The following is a 16,464-nucleotide window of genomic DNA, read 5'->3' on the forward strand; positions in this document are numbered from 1 at the left end:
TAGAGAGGGAAGTTGGCTGTTAGCAAGTGGGAGATGTTCAACAGACTGTATTGGGGCTGGCTGAAATGTGGATAGACAAGCCTAAGGCCAGGTGGTATGAATGTGGCCCAAGAGAGAGGGCAGCATGAAAAAGGCCAGGTAAGAGCTGGCAGAGTGAATGGGACCCTGGTGAGAGAGGGGTGGCATAAGAATGGCCCTCCAGGGTAGTATGGTAGAGCTACAACTGTGTGCCCAGTTTGCTCCAGACCTAGGCTGGGAAGGTAACCCTATTACATCTACTTATACAAGAATCTTTCCTCTTTCATAGCCAGGGCATTGTAGGATTATGAACAGTAAGTCAAGGATTGTTGACAGCTTCATTCTGACTCAAGGGGTATTTGTATCTTTGGGAGAAGGATAGATTGGGCATTTCTACATGTCCTATAAAGGCTTTTACTGCACAGTAAAATAGTGCACAGTGGGTGTGTCTACATGAGACATTTTACTGTGCAGTAAAGCCCAGTTGAAACAATGTCCACCTGCCCCGTCAGCAGGCATTTCCCATCCCCAGCTCCACAATAAGAGTGGGGGGCTGGGAGATTGCTCTGAGAGCTGCCTGTTGCCAGGGTGGGTTCTGAGCTTAGAGCTCAGGTGGGACAATGTCCCCATGTCCTGGTAGCAGACAGCTCCTGGGGGCAGGGAGAAATCTCTTAGCCTCCACTTTGATAGTGGAACTGGGGCCAGGAGCTCCCTGCACCCTGGGGAAAGTTTTCTACCCAGCCTAGAGCTGGCTAGGAACTGCCCCAGACTGGGACAGTTTCTGGCCAGCCCCAGTCTTCTCAGGGAAGTTTGAATGCACAGCCTGGAGCTGGCTGGAAACTATCCCATTTTGGGGCACATTCCAGTTAGCTCCAGACTGAATGTTCAGACTTCCATGCAGCCTGGGCTGGCCAGGAACTGTCCTGGTCTGGTGCAGGTCCCAGCCCCAAAACTTTTTCCTAGCCCCATGCACTTATTGGGCAAGTGAGGCATGGGGCTTGGAAACAGCTGTGGGGAAGGGGCAAGCCCCAGCCCCCTCCCCAATCTACCCATGGGGCAGCTAGCAGTGAGTCCCTGGGGGACAGTTGGTGGGACAATTCCTGGCTGTCTTTGGCTGAGTGGGGATTCCCCACCCAGCCAAGGACTCACTACTAGCTGTCCCACTAAACAGTTGGACAAATTATTTTGAAAGCTCCATATCTAAAGCCAGGTTCCTAAGTGAATGGGGTGCTTAGCATACTTGAAAAATCTTCAGACCACCTACCTAGATACCTAAAGCCTTTAAAGTCTAACTTTAGGGCTCTGTGTTTAAAAAAAAATGCAGATGTACACTTTTTGAAAAGACGTCTGCATTTTTTTAAACATGGAGACTTAAATTAGGTGTTAAAGGCTTTGGTTAACTAGGTAAGTGGATTTAAGATCTTTCAAGTATGCTAAGCGCCCCATTCACTTAGGAGCCTTGCTATAGAGCTGTTAAAATAACTTGCCCAATTGCTTGGACTAGTATTTTGCTTGGGGCTCTCTGTGCTTTTGCCTTTGCTCCAGGATCCTGAATCCTGCCCAGTGGGGCAGGGAGGGGATACAAGACCCTGGCAAAGGCTCCAACCCCCCCACACACACCCATACCCCCACACCTTCACAAATAACACCCCCAACATACACACAGAGTTTAAAAATAGCCTCTCATGATTTACATACCAATTCTCTTGATTTTTAACGGTTTGTCTCATGATTTTTGACAGGGTGGGGTTGGCAAAACCACTTTGATTTTATGCTCCGCCTCCCACTTGGTTGATATTTGATACCTACATGTAAAAAAACCTGCTTTTATTACCTGGAATCTTTCTACATTTGCATTCTTGCAGAACAGGTTTCTAAAGACTGGCTTTTTCATACCTGAGGGATGTTTAACCATCTTTCATATCCTCACCATTTTTAATTTCTTTTTTTTTTTCCCCTGAGAGAGGATGTGGGCATCCAAAAGCTTGCATATAACAACTTTTTTGGTCTAAGTTGGTTTAATAAAAGATATTGTGTCTACCCAAAGACTCCATCTACAGGTCAACGCTTCCCTCCCTTCACCATCCTGTATCATCAGCTTGTTATTTGCAAGTTTTTGGACACCCACACCCTCTCTCAGGCAGAAAAAAAAAGAAATAAAAAATGGTGAGACATATGGAAGATGGTCAGAAATGTGCCCTCTATGATTGGTAAGAGATAGAAGGCTCCAGAATTTTTATAGGAACTGTTTAGGTAACACTATTTTGGGGGGATTTTTGGGGAGCATTAAATCTGCAGCTGGAACAAGGCTTTAATCTGTGTCTCAGTGAAGCTGCTGACCACAAGGCATAATGATATATATTTAAAGTCATTTTGTGAATGCTTAGGCAAGTAGTTTTTACCATATAATAGTATTGTTGTGATATATATATAAGATTTTGCTTATGTTAAGTAACCATCTTAATTGTGTTAACCATTTTTCTGGAAAAAGCAGCAATTAAGCCTGTGTGCTGTGAACCAGCTGCAGTGAGGAATGGGATAAGATACAGGGGCCCAAAAAGGGTGGGGATGGTACAACTTGAGACAGAAAAACAGACTGGAATGTGAAAAACAACACGTGATTGGTATCAGAATCCGAGATGAACATATGCAAAAAGGTGAATGGTAATTGGTGAAGAAGCCTCCATCAGCTTCTGCACATTGACTACACAAAAGAAGTCAAGGTCTTAGATATGTGCTTATAGCAAAAAGATATGTAAATGAATGAAATGCATAGGCAATTCCATGCTAATGATCCAAACAGTAAATAGAGGCGGAGCTTGAAATGGGAAGAAATATGGGTGAAACAAGGGAGGAGTGAGGGTGGGATAAATGTTAGTAAACATGAACCAAAGTTTATAAATGTGGAAAGAATTATTATTCATGGCTGCTTCCTGTGTTCATAGACTGGGTGTCTGAGGGAGCTTGCCGGAAGCTGTCTCCATTCTAAATAAAGCTATTGTGAGCAATGTGTGGAAATAGCGTTTTCTCCCTGTATGCTCTGGCTAATGAGTAACAGGACCCATGAGCGATTAGATCATCATCTCCCTAGTCATTGGGCACCACATGGAGTTGGGGTCTAATAGGAACCATCCTCATTTTGGGTACAGATTAGCTTGTCTGAAGATTTGCTGATGAACCAATACATTTTCATTGTTTTGGTCATTTTCAAAGACAAAGGGCTTCCTGCAAGTGGCATAGTTTCATTGGAAGGATTAGTTGTCCTTCAAAAAGCTAGAATAGAGGTTGACAGGTGGTCACCTGGAAACTGTAAGCCATTCATTTAGAGTCTAGATAAAGTGCTTCAACAATATTGGAAGTGTGTCTTAAACACTGAAAGGACATTATCTGGATTGATATAGGAACTGGAATGGAGTGGTTTGATTAGAAGAATGGTTGGACTCAGCTGGGAAATCCATAGTGTACTAGGAACTATGTATCTTTATTATTGTTGAACACCATGGATGTATGAATTCCCACTAGAGCCTCCTCTTCCCTAATTTGGGCTGAGTGCACACTCTGCTTAGATTCACCCATGTAGACGCTCCAAAGAACTAATGAAGAAATGCAGCTATACAATTAGTTCAACCACCTGTGACTACTGCACAGAGCCTCAGACTATGCAGTGCCTACTGCAATGCCCTCCGCTTGCAGACCCATGTACAATAAATGATCATGCAAAGTAAAATAAACAAGCACAAGCATGTGTAACAAAATGGTCAAACATGGTATAGAGACATGAGAAAAAGAAGAATGCAAATGATAATAATTTTTAAAATGTTATAGTAACTGACTCTGTTCATATGGATGGACTCTTGATACATATCTCCTGGCCAAATTTTAACACACCTGTTCCTATCTGTTTCCTACAAATGATGAATATCATAAAAGGATTTTACTATTTTTAATGGGAAAGACTAAAAATTTGTTATTCAATAGCTCTTTGGTACATTTGATATAACAATCAAAATATAGGTGTTAGTGACATCTTTTGAGCGTGGTAATTCTGTTTCCTCCATAATTACGTTCTTAAAAAATAAAAACCCTCACAAATTACACAAACCAGGAACATGTAAATTCTGAATCATGTTAATTCTGAAAATGGCTCTATCAAAAGAAAGCATACAAAATGGTGGGCAAACAAGCTCCCAAGTTTATATTCTGTTCTATTTCAAGCTTTTTAGTCCCTTTCTATTATGGTCATGGGCTACATACTTCTCTTCCTTAATTTCCTCTCTGGGAAAAAATGGGAAACACCTGTCTGTCCCTGGGGTTTTCTGACCTTTTATTTGTTTTTTGTTTTCATCACACTGTGAAATGTGTAGGTAAAAAATGTTGTCAAAGTGCAATTTACAAAATCCTGGAGACCAAATCTGTATGTAAAAAAAATTCATGGGATTATAGAAATCAGGAAAAGACTTTTATGAACAGTATAACAAAGAGGAGAGCTAGCCCCTCAACTGGTGCTGAAATTAGAATCATTACATTGCCATTCATGGGGTTACATGCATTTACACTATCTGAGAATATATGTGAGCTACTTTTTTGGACTGCCTAGAATGTTATTTTCGAAGTATCACTTGACTGGTTGGGGGGAGGGGGAACAATTTAAATGCCTGGGAAAATGTCAAGCTGCTACCTGGGAACAATTGAATAATGGATAAAAAACTTAAAATCTTGCAGTGGATGGATATTTTGGCAGAAATAGTAACATTTTGCATTGGTAAATCCTTTGATATATGTGGCAGTCTTGGTGGACTTTATTCTGAGCCAATGAATGTTTTTGAATGATGTCTTAGAATTCAGAACAATCTTCCATTTCCAAACCCACTTTAATCCTTCAGCTGAGCCTCATTTCACTACAATAAATTAATATATGCTATGCAATTTAGATTTGCATATGCAAATAATTTTAAATGATTTCAGTAATCTGAGAACCAGCTGCACAACATTTACTTTCAAAGACTAGACACATATATATTTGCTTTTAACAGAGCATTTTTTTCAATATGAAAAATTCTAAAGGTAGCCCTTAATACAAGATTCAGAATAGAAATGATAATCCTTTCCCCTTTTTATTTGCAACTAATACTTTTAATCTGTTTTGTTAAAGCCCTGTAATTTTAGGTTATTATATTTAATAGTGAGAAAATAAGCTTTTCTTTAAACCACCATACTATGTGTTTTTGGCAGTCTGTATGCCATCACAGTAAGACAACTAAAGCCATACAACACTGCAAAGTTCATAATAATCAGTATTCCTGACCATGCCAACATTTCATGGCAAATAAGTAGGAGGACAGAAAGAAACTAAGAATAGGCACATCAAACAAAAAATTCCAAAAAAAACAAAACCCTACAGTTGTTGCCTAACATTCGCACACATTCAACCAGAGTTTTCTCTGAGGTTAAGGATTTTATTATCCATAGTGGTTAACATTTTGAAATCCTTATACTAGATCTGTAATGTAAGGCCATAGTTTGTGTTTAGAATATCAAGCTGATTTTTTTTAGCTAGAGCTGTTTCTCTGATGAGCAACAAAGACTAAATTAAGTAAATGTTTAACACCTGTGAAAAAGCAAACCTGTTATCTGGATTTCTAAATAGGGTTTTAGTTGCCCATATCTATACAACTAAAGCCTAGATTGTACCTGAACCTTCAAAATGGAGCCTGATAATATTGCCCCGGTGTCATTCAGATCAATAGCAAGAGCTGAAGTCTTAAAAGAGACACTACTTGTTGTTCTAACTTTTTAAAGAAAGCCTGAGTTGAGTGGAATTGCTGACATTCACACACAGAGGACCAACTCCTAAGACTGCATTGACTGTTGCCAACTAAATGTATATAGATATTTAATGATCCCTGTGGATCACTCTTCTGGAGAGCCAATGTAATTTTATTTCTGGTAGAGATACATATCCTGAAGACAGTATCTTCTGTGTTCTGCAGAAAAGCTCCCATTTCTTGGTAAGAAAAGAGTCTTGTTCCCCTCTGTATATGAATGGATTCGGCAAATCACAAATAGATCACAAATGGGAGATGCCTGAGAAAGGTTAAGTGAAGCTAGACTAGGATTGTCTCCTTGATGCTTCCTAAAACATTCTAAACTAATTAAGTAATGATTAGATTGGGTAGCAGAATGGAATTATGAAACAAATATAAGGGGAAAAGAGACATGGCACAAATAACTTCTGTGATTTAGATTTCTTTACGTGCATCAGTGTGCAGGATTATGCATTATGTATGCCCTGAAGTTGGTAAAAGATATCACCTTGCTCTGTTTTCAGTATGTAGTACATAGTGATTGGCAACATGTTATGAAGAAAAATTAAAAATATGAATATGACTCATTTGGATAGTCATCCCAAAGTACACAGTGAGGTTACCAATACTTAGCCAGTATACTTGCTTGATATAATACATCATTTAATCTATTTTTTTTTAAAGTATGCAGAAATAAAGGTCTAACTCATTTTTTTTAAAACTATTTTGAATCATTAGACCCTTTATAAGAAAAAAACTGTTTCTAAACACCCAAAATTGTATCTTGTCATTTGAACTGCAAAGAAAGGAACCAAATTCTGTGTGAGAACTAACATGAACTTTCACCATTGCATAAGCCGTTGCCTATTTCTTTGAGCTTGTAAGACATACCTGCCTTTTCCATAACTCTCTGCATTAACTGAAAATTGGAAGTAATTGGGCATCTTTAGATAGTACTTTTTTCAAAGGGGATTTATTTTAGAATCAATATATTCTGTGGGCATAGATAGGCCTTGGGTGTTATTTTAGCTGCTTATGTGAATAGAGCTCTACTGACTTCAGTAGAGGTAAACCAGTTTAGTCCAATTTAGGATTTCTTCTGCAGCATGCTGGATACCTATCAAGATGAACATTTTGAACCATTTCTACACATGCTTTTGGAGTGATGGGGGAGGGAGGGTGCTTTAATTTGAGAAGCTCTGACAGCTGCTCTAACTAAAGCATCCAGAGCATCTTGTATATCAGCAGCCCCACACTTCAGAGTGGTGACAGAGTTGCTTTATCTAAAGCTCATCAAATAAGCTTTAGAGGAAGTGCCCTTACCACCATTTTGAAGCAGGAGGGTGCTGATATATGAGATGTGGGAGGCTGCTGGAGCATGGAAATTGCCATGTTCCAGCAGACTTAATTAATTGAGGCTGCTCCAACACACTGAAATCAAAGCAAGTCAGAGCAACCTCCCAGCCCATATACAGGCACCCTTACAGATTTTGCCCAAAAGCACTTTGCAAAGAACTCATGTCAAAAGAGCTGACCAGCAATTAATTTTGGCAAAAGAATCTGGATGTTTCACCATGAAAAGGTCAAAATCATCAGTATATCCAGTAAGGCAGGTTAGAAAAGGATATCCAGTATCCTGTTTGTTAAGGTACTTACTTTGTCTGTGAATGTTGTGTCCCTCCTTTGTTTATGATAGAGGCTTGATTCCCTACATCCCAGAGAAATAATGTTGCTGCCAGTGGATTAGCTCTGCTGAGGTTCTCTCTTCTGTCTGAACTGTTTAATTTCTTTTAAAAAAGGAGATATTCACTGAGGTCAGTAAGAGAGACAAGCTACTTAGTCTGGTAATTAGAATGAGTTTCTGAGTGGTGCTGTCACAACTACCTAGTGCTCTGCTTTATACATGGACAAATGCTATACTCAGTAAAATGTATGCTGTATTTTTTTTGCCTGTCACAGAGATTGACTTTACACGTCGTCTAAGGATGAAGTGTGTTTTTAGTGTCTTCTATATGGTATTGGTACCTTAAAATGAAAATATGCCCACCATTCTTGAGGAATGATGACCAAAAACAAATTCACAAACACAGTGTTTGTCAAACTTATTTTTATATCTTTTTCCACTTTTAAACTTTGATATTCTCTTTTCCATTATCCCTTCTCTTTTCCGTTATCCAGTTATTTTTTTCTTTCTTCTCAAGTTGCTTCTCTTCTTCTTCGTGGTCCCACCCGCTTTCCCCAAAATTTCCCTCTTTCCTTGCATTTGCTTGTTCCTCATCTCTAAAGCATGAGAGCACAGTCTTGCTTCTTTCAGGTTCTATTTAATAGTTTGGAATACTGACTGTATTCTTAGCAGCTTTGAGGAGACAGCTGGTGCATCTGCATGTGCCCTCCCCATGGCACCGCTGTTACTGCACTATCATTTAGTACTTCCTTTTGGAAGTACTAAATGATGAAACAGTAACAGCCATTATTGTGCTGTCCTGACAGTGCACAGTTATTTTTAGATGCTACACCATCACAGCAATGCATTATAATGAAGTATCTCCTTGATACGGCAATGTAGCATTGGTGTTAAGGTTTGTGCCTGCTGACACTATGTCACTATAGCAATGAGCTATATCACCATAACACATTGCTACAGTAATATAATATCATGTGTAGATGTGCCCAAGAACTCAGAATCTAAATGTGACCTCAAATGTATTTCTCAAATCTACAAGTTAAGTTTATTATGAATACATTTGAAATGATTGCAGTATTCTGCAAGTTTTTCGTTGGAACTTCCATACCTGAAAATGAAAAATGGCGGAACTTCAATTTTAGAGTAGTTATCATTAACAAATATGTTGTAATAAACTGCTCAGCTGTTGCTGGAGGTACAGCTGGATGGTCCTGTGCTCTGGGTGGCAGTAGCTAGGTCAGTACTGTGGGGGTTCCACCCTCCCAAAAAAACACCCAGGCCCTGGTCACCTCTCTGTCTTTATGCTACTAGTTGTTACCACCATTTTAAACTATTTGAATCAGGAAATAAAACATTGAAACAAAAGAAGTTTGGAGAGATGGGGAATGCATTCCAAAAAGATTTCTGCCTAATCAGAAATCATTAAACTCTGAAACTTACCTTTTCAAGGTCCTTCATTCTAATCCATTATCTTTCATTCCCCATCAGTACTGCAAAAATGTCAGTTTGATGACGTATTATACATAACAATGCTATTACATTGGCATAACATGACAACTGGGACTTGTCTGAACTTTTTAAACTTTTAATCTCTAAAATAAATTACAATCTGAAAACCTTTGAAGCATAGAAAAGAAGCTACTCATTAGGAAGAATGAGAGAGAATAAGAATCTTCATATGTGTGTGAATCTTCACACATCCTCATCAATTAGCAAGGAGTCAGGGGAGGGGCACTCTGAAGTGCTTTGGGTTAGAGTACAAGGGAGTCGAGGGGAAAGAGACTTAATGGTGGGAGTCTATTACAGACCTCCCAACCAGGGAAAAGACCTTGACCAGGAATTCTTGGGTCAGCTCACAGAGGTAGTGAAGGCTAAGGATGTGGTAGTCATGGGGGACCTGAACTTCCCAGACATCTGCTGGGAAGAATAGTCAGCCAGGTCTGAACGCTCACGTAGGTTCTTGGCCAGAGTGCAGGACCTCCATCTAACCCAGGAGGTGCACAGCCCCACCAGGGGAAACGCCTTGTTGGACCTAGTACTGGCCATGGGTGATGACCTGGTGAGGGGGCTGCGGATGTTCAACCACCTGGGTGTCAGTGATCATCGCCTGCTGGAATTCACCATCCAGCGCAAGGTGGCAAAGGCATGCAGAAAGGCAGCGGCCCTAGATTTTAGGAGGGCAAACTTCAGCAAGCTAAGGAGGATAGTTGGAGAAGTGCTGAGGTCCCAGAGGGGAGGGCAGGGGAGCCAGGTGTCCAAGGAGAGTGGTTGCTCCTTAAGGAGATGATCCTCCAAGCCCAAAGGAAGGTAATCCCAATGAGTATCAAAGGGAGCAGGAGAGCACACAAGCCTCTGTGGCTCACCAAAAGCAGCCAGGAATGACTCCTTGCTAAAAAGGAGGCTTACACCCAATGGAAAGAAGGGGTCCTCACCAGGGAGGATTATTCTGTAGTTGCTCGGGGATGTAGGGGGGTAGTTAGGAAGGCCAAGGCAGAGATGGAACTGGGACTAGCTTCCCAGATTAATGACAATAAGAAGTCCTTTTTTAAATACATAGGGGGTAAAAAGAAGGTCCCGGGTAATGTGGGGCCCTTGCAGGATGCCATGGGAAACTTGGTCGTCACACCAGAGGGCAAAGCTAACATGTTCAATGAGTTCTTCGCCTCCATCTTCCTAAGTAGGGACCAGAACAGCCATCTCCCTCCTGGGCCCCCCTCGGGCCCCGGTGGAGACACACCTGGGCCATGGGTTAGCGAGGATTTAGTTAGGGAGCTTCTGGAGGGGTTGGACGTATTCAAGTCAGCCGGTCTGGATGGTCTCCACCCTAGAGTTCTAAAGGAACTGGCCGAGGTCATTGCAAGTCCCCTGGCACAGCTTTACGAGCACTCGTGGTACTCTGGTGAGGTACCGGAGGACTGGAAGAGGGCCAAAGTGGTCCCCATCTTCAAAAAAGGCAGGAAGGAGGACCCGGGCAACTATAGGCTGGTTAGTCTTACCTCAATCCTAGGCAAGCTGTTCGAGAAAATTATGCTGGGACACATCGAGGAGGGGCCAGCAGGGGACTGCATGCTTAGGGGCAACCAACACGGGTTCATCAGTCGCAGGTCCTGTCAGACCAACCTGGTGGCCTTTTATGATCAGATCACCAGATCATTAGATGCAGGGGTAGCAGTGGATATAGTATTCCTGGACTTCCAGAAGGCTTTTGACACTGTCTCTCACCCCGTTCTTATTAAGAAACTGGGGGGCTGTGGTGTAGACACCCACACAGTCAAATGGGTTGCCAACTGGCTGGAGGGCCGCACCCAGAGGGTGGTTGTAGATGGGTACTTCTCAACCTGGAAGGACGTGGGCAGTGGGGTTCCGCAGGCCTCGGTCCTTGGGCCCGCACTGTTCAACATCTTCATCAGTGATTTGGATGAGGGGGTAAAAAGCACCCTGTTCAAATTTGCTGATGACACTAAGATGTGGGGGGACGTGGGCACACTAAAAGGATGCAACAGGCTACAATCAGACCAAGACAGGTTACAAGGGTGGGGGACAAGAATAGGATGGGTTTCAACACAGCCAACTGCAAGGTGATGCACCTCGGGAGGAACAACTGGCACCATACCTACAGGTTGGGGAACTCTCCTCTTGTCAGCACGGAGGCGGAAAATGATCTGGGGATCATCATTGACTCCAAGATGAACATGGGCCGGCAGTGTGGAGAGGCAGTTAGGAAGGCCAACCGCACCTTGGCATGCATCCACAGATGCATCTCGAGCAGGTCCAAAGAGGTGATCCTCCCCCTCTATGCGGCACTGGTCAGGCTGCAGCAGGAGTACTGAGTCCAGTTCTGGGCGCCACACTTCAAGAGGGATGTGGACAGCATGGAGAGAGTCCAGAGGAGGGCCACTCGTATGATCAGGGGACAACAGGGCAGGCCCTATTAGGAGAGGCTACTGGACCTGAACCTGTCCAGCCTCCACAAGAGAAGACTGAGGGGGGATCTTGTGGCCTGTTATAAACTAGTCGGGGGGATCAGCAGGCATTGGGGGAGTCACTGTTCCCCCAAGCAGACAGGAGTGACCAGGAATAACGGTCACAAGCTGGCAGAGGGTAGGTTTAGGTTAGATATCAAGAGGCGCTACTTCACGGTCAGGGCGGCTAGGGTCTGGAACCAGCTTCCAAGAGAAGTGGTGCAGGCTCCTACCCTGGGGGTGTTTCAGAGGAGGTTAGATGAACATCTTGCTGGGGTCCTTTGACCCCAGTACTCTTTCCTGCCATGGCAGGGGGTTGGACTAGATGATCTGCTCAGGTCCCTTCTGACCCTAGAAACTATGAAACTATGTTTTTGAGACATTCTTTTCCTCCTTCTCACCGGATCCCCAGGAACAGGTTTGCTTATGTATATCATGATTAGAAAACATATAGCACACAGATAACCAATTTATTTTAAATGTCTTTTCTTTTTCCTTTCGTTACGTTCATTTGTGTTTTAAATGTCAGTTTGTAGCTTTTTGTAGGTTTAAATTAAGTTTCCCTAAGCCCACACTCCTTTAAAAATGTGAGATGAACTAGTAAAGCACATCCTCAAACCTTGGTTAGCCAAGCTTAGGGACAACATAGTTCGGCTACCCTTTCTATTTCTGACCCACTGCATGGCTCTTTTGAATCCTTTTATTTAAAAAAAAAAATTGCCATCTGAATCAAAGTGGATAGGAATTATAGTTCATACTCTTCTTTTGTAGTACAAATGATGTAGTTATCTGTAATGTTTGGGTGTTTTTGGTGATAGGCTTCTTTGGCAAAATAAAAAATTACACAATACATAAATTAAAGTGTATTTTATTTTAAAGGGAATACATCTATTGTTAATGCATTGTACTATTGTGGTTGTAACATTCCTCTACACATAATACAAAATATTATGAATATCTTCACAAATATAGCAATTTCAGGTTGTCAGTGTCTAAGAATAGATTTTGATCTGATGTGTGCATAGGGAGATTTTTCAAACAGCCAAAGTCTGTTCTCATTGGCTGTGCAATAGGTAAACACAAGAGTCATCTCTGTCTAGAAGCCATATAATCCTTTTACTATCAAAGAAAATAATCAGTGTGAAGAAGGAGAACAGAGGGGGACCTTTTGCAGTATTCCCCTTTTGGCCTGCTAATTATGGCTATCATGGTGGAAGGAGCTAGCAGAAATATTTTAATTGCATAGAGATGAACTTTCAAAGGTTTTCTGAGGACCCACAACAGGAGGCAGCTCTATTCTGACTTCTAATCCAAGTCTTGTTTTAATTGTCCATTTAGTTGCAGTTTGTTAATGGCATTGTGTCTTTATACTGCCCAAGGATAGTGAAACTAGTAACATGCAATTATAGTAAAGTTATATTACTTCTGAGTCATAATTGTTACAATAATAGTGAGACTGAGTAAGTGGCAGATCTCAAGTGACTATACAGTAGCAGGTAGCTTTATTAATATTTAGTAGGGTATTTTTTTGGATTTGCCTATTCTACATTGTAAAGCCCTGCACATTTCTTCATATTTTGAATTTCTAAGCATTATGAATAGATATAAAATGGATATTCATCTCACAGCTAGTACTTTAAAGTTGCTTACAGAAGTGCCTGATGATTCAGCTCAATATTACTAGTTTTCTGAATTAGCACAGTCAGTAAGGAAGTAAAACATCTACTTCAATCAAAAGCTATAGTCTTTTAGATTTTTAGATTCACTTGAAGAAAATATGTAATGTGTATGCAAATAGGTGCAATTGAGTAGCTGGATGAATGCATGCATCTTGAAAATTAGTTGCTTAGTATTAGAAGAGAATATTTCGATCATATCCTACTTATAGTTTGCTTCCTTTGTGGAAATGCTTTCGGTGAGTATGGCCGTTTTTGTGAGGTCTCTTCTAACGTTTGACTTATGTGTACATATCTCTGATTTTGTAATCCATATTCTCCATGGTTCCACTGATGGGATAAATACGTCCATTAATGTATACTCCTTGTAAAGGCTATCTGCAAAAGATTGGTTGTAAATATTTAGCTGCAGGTTTTGAAAATAAATGGTCCTAGAATACTACATACACATTATGCCACACCCATTATGCAATGACACTGATATATGTCAGATATGTTCAAGCATGTCCAAGGTGTAAGACAATGGAAGAAACCATATAAAGTTATCTTGGACACTGTGTGCTTCTACATGTGTTATTAAGGTGATTGAACAAGTTCTGGTGCAGTTCATACAGTAGTTTATTGCTCCTGGGTGCACTGTTTGCATGTACTCTAAGGACCACAGCTTCTTGAGCTGGGACAGAGCAGCCCTAACTGGAAGGCAGGGTCCAGGGGTCAGACTTCTGGCTCAGGGCTACTGCAATCCAACTTAACATGCTGTGGAGGGGATGGCTGGGGCACAAGGGTGCTTCAGTGCAGGGCTAGCTGGCAGGTAGCCCCCACACTGAAGTACCCTTGTGCCCCTGCTAGCCCTGTCAGCATCTCTACTTGTGTTGTGGCAGAGTAGATAACTCTACCATAGGCCAGTACTTGTGTTTGGCTGTAGTCCTATAGCAAAGTTAATTAGTTTAGTCCATCCTAATAGCACTGTATGTGTTGTGGAAGAAATCAAACTTCGCGTTGTGGTTGAATCAGAACTGACAGAGCCAGCTTTTCTTTATTTAAGGCTATACTGTGATCACAGGGAGAATTCCATACAGCAAGGGGAATCACCCACTCGTCTGTTTCAAAGGATTTCTCAGACTCTCTAAGTTTACAAGCGTATTTATACTAAAGACAGAGAAAGAGATAAAAAATACACCTTGGAGAAACAAAACAATAGTAAATTACACAGAAACTTAGAAAGTTTACTTAAACAACTATCTATGCATAGGGCAAGATCTCAAGATAACCCAAGGAATGCAGGAATGCGGATTCCTTATCTCAGAACATTTGAATTAAGCAGTATCAGCACGTCTGGTCTTTGTCTGTTTTTCTAGTCAAGTAAGCCAATTACTTCTACAGTGTAGACAGTGACATTTTACTGTGGAGCTAATCAGGCAACTCCACAGTAAACATCTTGTGTATATGCACCCACTATCTCCTGCACACCATGGACAAGATACTCATCTCATCAAAACTAGTATTCCTCCATTAAATCAATAGTTGCCTATGTCTCAGCAGTGTATCCATTCTCATAACTCTATTATTACTACCCTTTCTCTTATTGTAGGGCAGAAGGTCTCTTTGAAGCCTTAATTATGACTTCATTTCTGAGCTTCTAAAACAAAGCAGGGTTACCAACTGTCCATAAATGTATGTAAAGCCCATAAAAAAAAAAGGCTAAAATACCTATCTGTAAAGGATATAAAAATATTAAACAGTCTGTTAAAACACTAATCAACTGGGAGCTTGATTGAAAATTCCTGGTCATAAAGAAGCTGGATGAAAAGTGTTGAAGGACAGACATAGCAAAGCAGCACCACTTTGTGGCTGAGTGGGAATGCAGCACACTTCAGGGAGCACTTTTACAGGGCTTTGTAGGCCCCCTCCCTATTCTTGCCATGCTCTGCTACTGTTGTCTCCCTGTAATGCTGCTTAGTAGCAGGTAGGCAGACAGTAGTCCTTCTTTGGAGTTCTGTCTCAAGTCAGGAAGTGGGGCTTGCAGATGTCTGGAGGATGGTCGGGGGGGCAGCAGAGCATGGGATGCAGTCAAGGGCATCAAGATATGGGGTTTACCACTTGTGAAATATGCTACAAGCTGGGGAGGTGCATCTGGGGTCCTTTTCTCCTATGCTTGGCTCCCTTAAATCTTGGGAGGGTGAGGGGGATGGCAGCCCTGGCAATGTATCTTAGACATATCACATCATAGCTAATCATACTCCAAAGAGGATATCTGTTTTCTTTCAAAGAGTTCAAAAGTGTGCCTGGAAAATTAAGTACTATTTTAACTGCTCGTTATGTGTGGACATCAACCATTCTATGACAACTGGGTGACCCTTCAGGCATCTTACTCTGCATTGATTCTCATCCTTCCTGTATTGATCTAACTGCTGACTTTTAGCTACTTGCATTAAATCTATGCAGGTTAGCTACTCCTAATTAAAGACTCCCTTGCAAAGACAGAGGTGGTGAAATGACTTGTGATCTGTTCACTTGCTCCTCAGTCACTCAGGAAGTCTCCTTTTATACCCTGCTGGGCCCTACTCCAGCCCCTGTGTTAGGACTTGTGTCAGACACAAGCAGAAACCACCCAGCAATCACTCGTCTAGCAGAAATCCCACCTGCTCAGAGCACACACCAAAAACACAAACAGCCCACTAACAAACACTCAGCAAACCAAACACACAGGCAGCCCTGGCTCTCATACCTTCCTACAAAAGGACCTGGTGCCTAGTACCTAGTTTCTCTTCCTCTTCCCTTGTCTCCTCTTGCTCCTAGCAAACTGCTTGCAAATTTCCATTTGCTGTCCCTGTTCACTTGCCCTGTTACCATGGTTCAAAGATAAAACAGAGACTGGTACAAGCTATATGTGTATTGGTTTTATATAAAGGTAGCATTTGGCCCAGTGAACTTATCTATTGATGTCAGTTGTCTTTGTGAGGATCAATTTAACTTTATGGCATCTAAGGTCGCTTTTATTTTATTTTATTTTTTGCTGCCATGGCATATCTCAACAAGATCCTTTGTTGGAGGTCTTCCACCTCCATTGGGCACTTAAGGCACTTGGAGCTGCTGTGCTATCAAATTCAGTTTGACTGCTTTCAATTTAGAGGTCTTCTAGCATATCAGTAAAATAAACTGCCTTTTTATTCCTAATTTCAAGAATATACAGGACTTTGTATTAAAGAAAAAATGAGGTTACACATGTTTATTGAAAGGACAAAAGCAAATGTTCAAGAGACTTTCAGAAAAATGAAATAACAACTATACATGCAATGTTAAACTGAGTCGGCTACATA

The sequence above is a fragment of the Crocodylus siamensis genome, chromosome 5 (assembly GCF_052110815.1).
Source record: "Crocodylus siamensis isolate JL-2025a chromosome 5, ASM5211081v1, whole genome shotgun sequence".
In the NCBI taxonomy this organism is placed as follows: Eukaryota; Metazoa; Chordata; order Crocodylia; family Crocodylidae; genus Crocodylus; species Crocodylus siamensis.